Source organism: Symsagittifera roscoffensis, chromosome 2 (assembly GCF_963678635.1).
Source record: "Symsagittifera roscoffensis chromosome 2, txSymRosc1.1, whole genome shotgun sequence".
Classification (NCBI taxonomy): domain Eukaryota; kingdom Metazoa; phylum Xenacoelomorpha; order Acoela; family Convolutidae; genus Symsagittifera; species Symsagittifera roscoffensis.
This window is the reverse complement of record NC_087063.1, coordinates 41,476,997-41,489,169: the sequence shown is the minus strand read 5'-3', so window position 1 is coordinate 41,489,169 and position 12,173 is coordinate 41,476,997.

The window sequence follows — 12,173 nt, the reverse complement described above, 5'->3', positions numbered from 1 at the left end:
GTGGACTTGATTAGAAGTGTTAGCATGATCACAGCCATAAAATTTCCATATTTAGAGAAAAGGCGAAAAAAACACCTTTTTGGTTAATTTTTCCAAAAAAATGACCAAAAAATTAGGAGACGGTCCTGAAAAAATAAAAATTTTAAAAATAAAGTAAATCTAATTTCTACATAGTTAGGCTCCCTAAACAGTCTTCTTTCATCCATTACTAAACAATCTATCCCATTTTCTGGACCCAAATTGAGTTATTGAGTCATTTTGACCAAAAATCGTGTTTCGTTTTTCCGTTTTTGCCCCCCATTTCCCGCCATAAGTCAACATATAGAGTTTTTCTGGCCAAACGGCGTGCAATCGTATCCTTAGAATTGCATTTTGTAGCCGCATGCCAATTTTAAAGAAATTCTGACGAAACGTTTTCGAGATCAGCCCCGATTCCGCCGACAGGGGTATAAGGTTATAAGAAACGAGAACCGGCAGGGACCCTACCCTTGCCTCGCCGTATCTCTGACGCCGAAGCGCGACGACCACCTAGAGGAAATTGTTTCGCCCCACCCACCCGACCTAAGCCTTTACCCACCCACCTGATCAGTCAGGCCGCTTCCACGTCGTCTTTTTAAATTTGATTAATTCCGTAGCTGGAATCGATTAATGGTATTGCCTAAGAAATAAAAGATTGACAGACACGACTGTTTGATAGAGACTTTTTCGGATTTTTTTTTCTAATACATTTTCAAAATTAAATCCTGAAAATAAACATGCGCCTTCATCACATATGTCATCGAAGCAAATAGAGTATCGTGTTGGTTCCATAAATGTATCCCAGTATCCACAATGCTAAGAAGCAGGAAAACTAAAATACCTTTCTATTAAATTTGAGATTCAATGTCTCCTGAAGGAAAAGAAAACGCTCTCCAAGGGTGCAAGTTTTCCGCAAAAACTGTATAAGCTGAAACATAACAGCACAACATATCGGCTGCTCTCTATTTCTCTGCTCTTTATTCGAGGTCCCGGATGCCCCTACCTGGGACCACAAGGGTCCCAGGGCGCATCCTATAGGGATTAAAGCATCAAACGTACAATCATGAAATGAGAAATTCTAATCACTTATTACAATTTTCCATATTTCATTTTGCTCAGCAATCAATAAACTGTTGTATTTTTAACTTGAAGAGCCTGTTATATTATCAAACAAAATTTTTCGATAAAAATTACATTTTTTTTAGTTTTTCAAACAAAATTTTCAAATTTGAAACAAAAGAAAACCCTGCATGTCTTTGCAGTAACTAAGTCAATGCACTGTAGCTACACTAGTGAATGTAAAACATAGTTAAAAAAACGGACAACTGAATCTGGTTTTTTAAATTTAATTTTTTTTTGTTTGGCTTTTAAATAGGATCACGTCAATTAATAATTGAAATTGAGCAAACAAGAATACAACACTCGCAATTTTTGTTCAAAATTGACTAGAAAAATGATCAAACCACTCTATATTGCCTATGGCAAGCTCAAAACATCCATCAAAAACCACTTTTGTTCACTTTTAAAATTGAATTTTTTTTCGACCAAAAAAAGTTAGAGATGAAATTGAAAAAAAAACGAAAATTTACCTAATTTGAAAAAATTGGTGTCAAATTGCCTTATCCATAGAAACACTTTCTATGAACCTATTCAGAAAGGTTTTGTTGAGCAATGCCGAAAAAATTACCCCTTTTGAAAAAAATTCAAAAAACACATTTTTGGTAAACTCAAAAAAGTGGAAAAAGTGGGAAAAGGGGTCTTCAAAATGAAACCATCCAAAAGTAGCATTAACTAACTGCCATTTTTTGTGAATTCAGACCCGCATGCAAAAAATTAGGAAAATCCTACGTGAAGTTTTTGAGAACAGATTAGTTTCTCAGGAATTTTGATAGTACTAATTTCATTACTATACTTATAATTAAAGTCAAATGTAAAAGTCATAAAAACTACAATTTTTCATCAATTTTGACAAATTAATGATCAAAACCCACTAAATTGGCTATGGCAAGTTCGAATATACCAACAGAAACCATTTTTTCCCATTTTTGAAAATTTTCATTTTTTTGAAAATAAATGTTGAGTCACAAACGGGAAAAATCATATTTTTTCAAAAAGTCAAAAAAACTGTTCCATTTAAACATATTCATTAGGCCACACGTTGGGAACCTGTTCAGAATGGTTTTCATGATCATAGCAGCAAAATTTACCCATTTTGAGAAAAGTCGAAAAAACACCTTTTTAGTTAACTCAAAAAAGTGGAAAAAGTGGGAAAAAGGGTCTTCAAAATGAAACCATCCAAAAGTGGCATTAACAAACTGCCATTATTTTCTAAATTCAGACCCGCATGCAAAAAATTAGGAAAATCCTACGTGAAGTTTTTGAGAACAGATTAGTTTCTCAGGAATTTTGATAGTACTAATTTCATTACTATACTTATAATTAAAGTCAAATGTAAAAGTCATAAAAACTACAATTTTTCATCAATTTTGACAAATTAATGATCAAAACCCACTAAATTGGCTATGGCAAGTTCGAATATACCAACAGAAACCATTTTTTCCCATTTTTGAAAATTTTCATTTTTTTGAAAATAAATGTTGAGTCACAAACGGGAAAAATCATATTTTTTCAAAAAGTCAAAAAAACTGTTCCATTTAAACATATTCATTAGGCCACACGTTGGGAACCTGTTCAGAATGGTTTTCATGATCATAGCAGCAAAATTTACCCATTTTGAGAAAAGTCGAAAAAACACCTTTTTAGTTAACTCAAAAAAGTGGAAAAAGTGGGAAAAAGGGTCTTCAAAATGAAACCATCCAAAAGTGGCATTAACAAACTGCCATTATTTTCTAAATTCAGACCCGCATGCAAAAAATTAGGAAATTCTGACGTGCGGTTTTCCAGAAGTCGATAGTTTCTAGGAATATGGACCAATGTAAAAAATTTATTGCCTTTTGACCGGAAGGGGCCCCTACCCCTTCCTAATGGCTTTTTGTGCTACACGCGACCATCTAGCCGGTCAGGTCTGCGTCCCACCCGCCCTCCGTGACTAATCTTGCTTGCGAGAAATATCATTTGTTTCACCTTCACCCCATCTCAGGTCAGTTACTCTTGAAAAAAGTCCTACTTGAAACGTTCGCATTCACTTTGCCCCCTACGGGCGCAATGGTGAAGCCCATTTCTTCTTCTCACTGAACTTCTTCTCCGAACAGTTCACATAAAACATTACTATGGTTTTATCTGAAATCTGCCGTGTCCAGCTGCGACTCCGACTTTTTTCACGTCACTGGTGTTCCAACAACAGGACCACATGAGATTCCCATTCAGATACTGTCTCAATTTTGAAAATACTGATTTGATTTTTTTTGCCGTTTTTCGCAAAATAAACTAATTACTTCGTTCGAATTAAAAAAAAATACCGAAAAACACTTAAAGATAGGAAGACAATATTGTGACTGTCGTCTATATCTGTTCTCTTTGTTGGAGGTCAATGATGCTCCCTAAGTGGGACCACAAGGGTCCCAGGGAGCATCAGTAAAGGCTTTGGATAGTATGTCATTTTTGATTAAGACAAAATCTTTGGCCAATTGTGTTTTTTTTTTCACAGTCCCTTATCCACTGCAAATGTAAAGACTAATTTTTGTTTGAAGTTTTAAAAAATAATAATAACCTTTTCATTTGTGATGACTCGTATCACTCATAAATCAATGGAAGACTCTGACTAACCTTCTCAAGCATGGAAATACATCAAAAAGAAAAAAACGATTCTGGTTATTTCAGACTGCTTTTTTTGTTAAATTTCAGATAGATTTTAAAAACTCTTTCTTCAAATTGTATGTCTGCCGAAAAAGAACAAAAATTGCAAACTGAAACCATTTTGGTTAAATTAAGGCTCTTCACCAACCAAACTCGAAATTGCGAAGGTAAAACGAACAATCGACAGCCCATTTTATAAGTTTCGTTTTATTTTTTCAAAACATGTGTCATTTATTTTCAAAAGCAATTTATGAAAGTTTCATTTTTTACCAGAAAAGTAAGTCGGAAAAAAAAACAGATTTTTAATTACTGTCAAAAAACAAGGTGGCAAGTAGTTTTACCAATGGAATCATAGTATATGATTAAGTTCAAAATAGTTTTCATTACCATTGACTAGACGCTTACTCAATTTGAGAAATGTCGTTAATAACTATTTTGGAAACATAAAAAACGGATAATGGAAAAGTTTTCTTCAAACTTATAGAAAAGAATTTTATGAGAAAAACCATTACTAATATCACGTGTAAATTACGAGAGTAGATTCAGGCCACATGCAAAATTTCAGCAGAAGCACTCAAGCAATTTTGAGAACGAAACAATTGTTCCAAAAATTGACAAAGTAGTATATACACCAATTTTACCATAAATCGTCAAAATAAAAAAATCGCAAAAACTACAAATTTTATCCAATTTTGACTTTTAAATACTCTATACCGACTAAATTGACTATGCTAAGCTCGAATCAACCATCAAAAACCATTTTTAATCGTTCTGAATTTTTCAAGTTTTTTTCTATCAAAAAGTTGAGTCAGAAATGGGAAAAAGGTTTTTTTTTCAGAAAAACAAAAAAAGTTGTTCAAAATCAAGTAAAAATCTAAGCCACTGTTTTTGAACCTGCTCAGAATGGTTCTGGTGACCGAAGCCGTAAAACAAACCCAATTCGAGGAAATTCGAAAACACTCTTTTTTCAGCACTTTGAAAAAAGGGAAAAATGTAAAAAATAGTCTTCAAACAAATAGGATGAAAAAGTGATCAGTAAAAGCATCGATGCCGTGTCAAATGAGGATCGCATGCCAATTTTTGAAACAATCCATCGGGTTTTTTTTAAGAACGAAACCATTTTTTGACAATTTTAGTAGTAGTATTTACACTAATTAGTACCATATATGGTCAAAATTCAAAAATACAAAAAACTACAATTTTTATCCAATTTTGACCTTCAAATACTCTATACCCACTAAATTGACTATCGGGAGCTCGAATCAACCATCAAAAACTACTTTTAATCACTTTCAAAATTTTTTATTTTTTAAATCAAAATGTTGAGTCAGAAATAGGAAAAAACAGTTTTTTTCAAAAAGTCAAAAAAAGTTGTCCCAATTGAATAAACTCACTAAGCCACACTCTATGAACCTGTTCAGAATGGTTTTCATGATCAAAGCCGTAAAAAGTACCCAATTTGAGAAACTTCGAAAAATCACCTTTTAGTTAACTCAAAAAAGTGGAAAAATCGGGTAAAATGGGCTTCAAACCGATAGGATCGAAAAGTGACCTTTATAAGATATGATTGCCGTGTCAAATTAGGGCCGCATGCAAAAAATTAGAAAAATTCAACGAAACGTTTTTGAGAACTCGACAAATATGGTCATTTTGGTAAATGTATAATTTTAGAAATTTTTTGCCCGGAAGGGGCCCCTACCCCTTCCTAATTGCTTTTTGTGCTACACGCGACCATCTAGAGGTTACTGTTTCGCCCCACCCACCCGACCTAAGCCTTTACCCACCCACCTGATCAGTCAGGCCGCTTCCACGTCGTCTTTTTAAATTTGATTAATTCCGTAGCTGGAATCGATTAATGGTATTGCCTAAGAAATAAAAGATTGACAGACACGACTGTTTGATAGAGACTTTTTCGGACTTTTTTTTTAATACATTTTCAAAATTAAATCCTGAAATAATCATGCGCCTTCATCACATATGTCATCGAATCAAATAGAGTATCCTGTTGGTTCCATAAATGTATCCCAGTATCCACAATGCTAAGAAGCAGGAAAACTAAAATACCTTTCTATTAAATTTGAGATTCAATGTCTCCTGAAGGAAAAGAAAACGCTCTCCAAGGGTGCAAGTTTTCCGCAAAAACTGTATAAGCTGAAACATAACAGCACAACATATCGGCTGCTCTCTATTTCTCTGCTCTTTATTCGAGGTCCCGGATGCCCCTACCTGGGACCACAAGGGTCCCAGGGCGCATCCTATAGGGATTAAAGCATCAAACGTACAATCATGAAATGAGAAATTCTAATCACTTATTACAATTTTCCATATTTCATTTTGCTCAGCAATCAATAAACTGTTGTATTTTTAGCTTGAAGAGCCTGTTATATTATCAAACAAAATTTTTCGATAAAAATTACACTTTTTTTTAGTTTTTCAAACAAAATTTTCAAATTTGAAACAAAAGAAAACCCTGCATGTCTTTGCAGTAACTAAGTCAATGCACTGTAGCTACACTAGTGAATGTAAAACATAGTTAAAAAAACGGACAACTGAATCTGGTTTTTTAAATTTAATTTTTTTTTGTTTGGCTTTTAAATAGGATCACGTCAATTAATAATTGAAATTGAGCAAACAAGAATATAACACTCGCAATTTTTGTTCAAAATTGACTAGAAAAATGATCAAACCACTCTATATTGCCTATGGCAAGCTCAAAACATCCATCAAAAACCACTTTTGTTCACTTTTAAAATTGAATTATTTTTCGACCAAAAAAAGTTAGAGATGAAATTGAAAAAAAAACGAAAATTTACCTAATTTGAAAAAATTGGTGTCAAATTGCCTTATCCATAGAAACACTTTCTATGAACCTATTCAGAAAGGTTTTGTTGAGCAATGCCGAAAAAATTACCCCTTTTGAGAAAAATTCAAAAAACACATTTTTGGTAAACTCAAAAAAGTGGAAAAAGTGGGAAAAGGGGTCTTCAAAATGAAACCATCCAAAAGTGGCATTAACTAACTGCCATTTTTTGTGAATTCAGACCCGCATGCAAAAAATTACGAAGATCCTACGTGATGTTTTTGAGAACAGATTAGTTTCTCCGGAATTTTGGTAGTACTAATTTCATTACTGTACTTATAATTAAAGTCAAATCAAAAAGTCGTAAAAACTACAATTTTTAATCAATTTTGACAAATAAATGATCAAAACCCACTAAATTGGCTATAGCAAGTTCGAATCTACCATCAGAAACCATTTTTTCCCATTTCTGAAAATTGTCATTTTTTAAAAAATAAATGTTGAGTCACAAACGGGAAAAATCATACTTTTTCAAAAATTCAAAAAAAATTGATCCATTTAAACTAATTCATCAGGCAACACGTTGGGAACTTGTTCAGAATGGTTTTCATGATCATAGCAGCAAACTTTACCCATTTTGAGAAAAGTCGAAAAAACACCTTTTTGGTTAACTCAAAAAAGTGGAAAAAGTGGAGAAAGGGGTCTTCAAAACGAAACCATCCAAAAGTGGCATTAACTAACTGCCATTTTTTTGTGAATTCAGACCCGCATGCAAAAATTTAGGAAAATCCTACGTGAAGTTTTTGAGAACAGATTAGTTTCTCAGGAATTTTGGTAGTACTAATTTCATTACTATACTTATAATTAAAGTCAAATGTAAAAGTCATAAAAACTACAATTTTTAATCAATTTTGACAAATAAATGATCAAAACCCACTAAATTGGCTATGGCAAGTTCGAATCTACCATCAGAAACCATTTTCTCCCATTTCTGAAAACTTTCATTTTTTAAAAGATAAATGTTGAGTCACAAACGGGAAAAAACAAATTTTTTCAAAAAGTCAAAAAAAAATATTCCATTTAAACTAACTCATCAGGCCACACGTTAGGAACCTGTTCAGAATGGTTTTCATGATCAAAGCAGCAAATGTCACCCATTTTGAGAAAAGTCGAAAAAACACCTTTTTAGTTAACTCAAAAAAGTGGAAAAAGTGGGAAAAGGGGTCTTCAAAATGAAACCATCCAAAAATGGCATTAACAAACTGCCATTATTTTCCAAATTCAGACCCGCATGCAAAAAATTAGGAAATTCTGACGTGCCGTTTAGCAGAACTCGATAGTTACTAGGAAAATTTACCACTGTAAAAAATTTATTGCCTTTTGACCGGAAGGGGCCCCTACCCCTTCCTAATCGCTTTTTGTGCTACACGCGACCATCTAGCACCCTCAAGGTCACGTGACTTATTTTTGTTTTGGGAATTTTCTGAAAGCAAAAGAGAGCCTGGTCATGCATCGACATCACATCATGTGCTCAAGCAAATACGTGGACTTCTACGCATTCCCATTCGCAGTGCGCCCTTCGGGCGCAAATGCCAATGCTCAATTAATTTCGCCAGGTGGAAATTTTTTAAAGAAAAATTCTGATTAATTTTAACTTAAACTACTATCAAAAAACGCAAAGATTTCAAAGTGTGAAACAATCAAGTTTTTGCTAATACTGGGCATGCAGTGAGACTGAATCCGGCAAAAATAAATTGAAAAATGAAGGAAATGGAAAGAAAAAAATTGTTCAAAATAAGAACGCAACATCAAAAACTTATTTGATCTCCGCTAAGGTCATAATTCCGATCAGGCTGATTTCAGATTTTAAGCGTAGAACTTACGGTTACGGCTGCTCCCTCTACAGGTCCCAGAGGGACCGAGTGAGCATCCTACCTCGATCCAGGTTAACGGATAGTTGTTCTTAATTTTTCACATTTTTTTTTCACTAATGCTTGTTTTCATTTCCTCATGAGAAGCTGTATTAATTTTTAAAAAATTGATTTTATTAATCAATGCTTCCAAGAACAACTGATGTTAGGCGGTTGCAAATGCGGTTGCTGAAAACTAGTAAGGGATAATGATGAGAAAAATTGTAAGTTTTCAAATGAATTTAAAAACAGTTTTTTTCTTTTTTTCTTTTGTAAATCGGGAGAAATGAATCAGTTTTTTTTAAAGTTTTGCTCGCACCAACCACTGTTCTCAAGTAATGAAGATTCCTGTTCTAGCCGTTTATAACACTTTGGCAGAAAAAACATCAATATGATGTAAAATGTTTTAAAAAAGAGAAAAATTTAAAAATTATGTTTTTTTTAAAAATCAAAAATTTGTAATTTTCAAAATTGAAAAAAAGTGAAAATTAATTGCATATTACGATTCAGCGTACCCATTTTAGTGGGTATAGCTTTTTGAATCACCAAAAAATGTTAAAAATTAGAGATTTTATGAAGTTTTCATTTTGGCTATTTTTCCTTGTCGCCTCCACTTAAGGCACCTTTGAGCCAACTTGAGAAACTGGAACCTAAACAAGCTATACAGATAGTCTGAATGAGCCATTTTCAGCGTGATAACACGCTTGGAAGAAAAAAAACTGCAGAAAAGAAAGGAAATTTTGAACTTTAACCTTTTTTCTTCTTCAAATGGCGATACTTAGAATAATTTTTCAGCTGAAAAGTTCAAAAAAAATCAAAAAATTCAAATTTTGAAAAAATTTTAAAAAAATCTCATCAGTCTGTTTATTGGAGTCTTCGAGGTTTTGGGAGACCTTATCTGGCGGGTAACAACAAGTGGATCACTTATTTTAAATTTTTGAGAAAGGTCAAAAAAACCTGTTTTTACGATTTTTTAGACAGAATTCCGAAAGCAATATCTTGGCTAAAAACAAAAATGAGGGCCTAAAAATAGTACAAACAGTACTCCCACATAAAGTACATTAGGTTGGAAAGAAGAAATTGACTCTGATTCAAAAATCGTTTTATAACTTTATTTCTGAACAAAAAATTGTAAAAAAATCAAAAACTGAAAAATTTTTTGAAAAAAATGATTGTTTTGAAAAAGTGCCAATTTTCAGCTGAAACTTTTCATTTTAGCTAAAAAAGCCAGAGCAAGGCCCTTTAAGCTCAAATAAATTAATTAAGCAAATTATTTTCAAGTTTTTTCGTTAAAGGCTTTTATTTTGAAAAAGTATTCAAAAATGGGTAAAAAAAAGTCAAAAAAATCAATTTTCTCAGATTCAAAAACCTCCACCACCATGATGATTAGTTCGCTAGATAGGACTGCTGAAACCAATTTAGACGTATTTTCATAAGTATATCAAAATTTTTACTTATTTTTGAGAATTAAGCAAAATAAAAACTTTTCCCAAATTGGGCAAAAAGCCCAAATTAGCCCAAACACCTGTTAAAAATTGTTGGGTCGAAAAATCACAAAAAGAAACCCCTATTCGTTTGACATTTTAGGGCCGCATGCAAAAAATTAGACCAATCTAACCTGACAATTTCGAGAATCAACTTTTTTGTCAAAATTCTCTAAAGACCAATTTAGGGAGATTACTTGTACCGGTGGGGGCCCTACCCCACCTAAAAAATTTTTGAAATGCAGGAACGCGGCCACCTAGCACCCTCAAGGTCACGTGTTGGATTTTTGTTTTTGGTATTTTCTGAAACCAACCAAAAGAGAAGTTGGTCCTGCATCGACATCAAGTGGTCAAGAAAATACGCGAACTTCTACGCATTCCCATTCGCAATGCGCCCTTCGGGCGCAAATGCCAATGCTCAATTAATTTTGCCAGGTGAAAATTTTGTAAAGAAAAATTCTGATAAATTTTAACTTAAAGTACCACCAAAAAACGCAACGATTTCAAAGCGTGAAACAATCAAGTTTTTGCTAATACCGGGCATGCAGTGAGACTGATTTCGGCAAAACTAAATTGAAAAATGAAGGAAATGGAAAGAAAAAAATTGTTCAAAATAAGAACGCAACATCAAAAACTTATTTGATCTCCGCTAAGGTCATAATTCCAAACAGGCTGATTTCAGATTTTCAGCGTAGAATTTACGGTTACGGCTGCTCCCTCTACAGGTCCCAGAGGGACCGAGTGAGCATCCTACCTCGATCCAGGATATCGGATAGTTGTTTTTAATTTTTCACAATTTTTTTTCACTAATGCTTGTTTTCAATTCCTCATGAGAAGCTGTATAAATTTTTTTTAAAATGGATTTTATTAATCAATGCTTCCAAGAACAACTGATGTTAGGCGGTTACAAATGCGGTTGGTGAAAAGTAGCAAGGGATAATGATGAGAAAAATTGTAAGTTTTCAAATGAATTTAAAAACTGTTTTTTTCTTTTTTTCTTTTGTAAATCGGTAGAAATGAATCATTTGTTTTTAAAGTTTTCCTCGCACCACCCACTGTTCTTAAGTAATGAAGATTCCTCTTCTAGCCGTTTAAAACACTTTGGCAGAAAAAACATCAATATGATGTAAAATGTTATAAAAAAGAGAAAAATTTAAAAATTATGTTTCTTTTTTAAAAATCAAAAAATTTGTAATTTTCAAAATTGAAAAAAAGTGAAAATAAATTGCATATTACAACTCAGCGTACCCAACTTAGTGGCTCTAGCATTTTAAATTACCAAAAAATGTTGAAAATTGTAGATTTTATGAAGTTTTCATTTTGGCTATTTTTCCTTGTTGCCTCCACTTAACGCACCTTTGAGCCAACTTGAGAAACTGGAACCTAAACAAGCTATACAGATAGTCTGAATGAGCCATTTTCAGCTTGATAACACGCCTGGAAGAAAAAAAATCCAGAAAAGAAAGAAAATTTTGAACTTTAACCTTTTTTCTTCTTCAAATGGCGATACTTAGAATAATTTTTCAGCTGAAAAGTTGGAAAAAAATCAAAAAATTCAAATTTTGAAGAAATTTAAAAAAATCTCATCAGTCTGTTCATTGGAGTTTTCGAGGTTCTGGGAGACCTTATCTGGCGACTAACAACAAGTGGATCACTTATTTTAAAATTTTGAGAAAGGTCAAAAAAACATGTTTTTTCGACTTTTTTGACAGAATTTCGAAAGCAATATCTTGGCTAAAAACAAGAATGAGGGCCTAAAATTAGTACAAACAGTACTCCCACATAAGGTACATTAGGTTGGAAACAAAAAATTTACTCTGACTCAAAAATCGTTTTTTAACTTAATTTCTGAACAAGAAATTGAAAAAAAATCAAAAACTTAAAAATTTTTTGAAAAAAATGATTGTTTTGAAAAAGTGCCAATTTTTACTTGAAACTTTTCATTTTAGCTAATAAAGCCAGAGCAATGCCCTTTAAGCTCAAATAAATTAATTATGCAAATTTCTTTCAAGTTTTTTAGTTAAAGCCTTTTATTTTGAAAAAGTATTCAAAAATGGGTAAAAAAAAGTCAAAAAAATCAATTTTCTCCGATTCAAAAACGTCCACTACCATGATGATTAGTGCGTTAGATAGGACTGCTGAGATCAATTTAGACGTTCTTTCATAAGTATATCGAAATTTTTACTTATTTTTGAGAATTAAGCA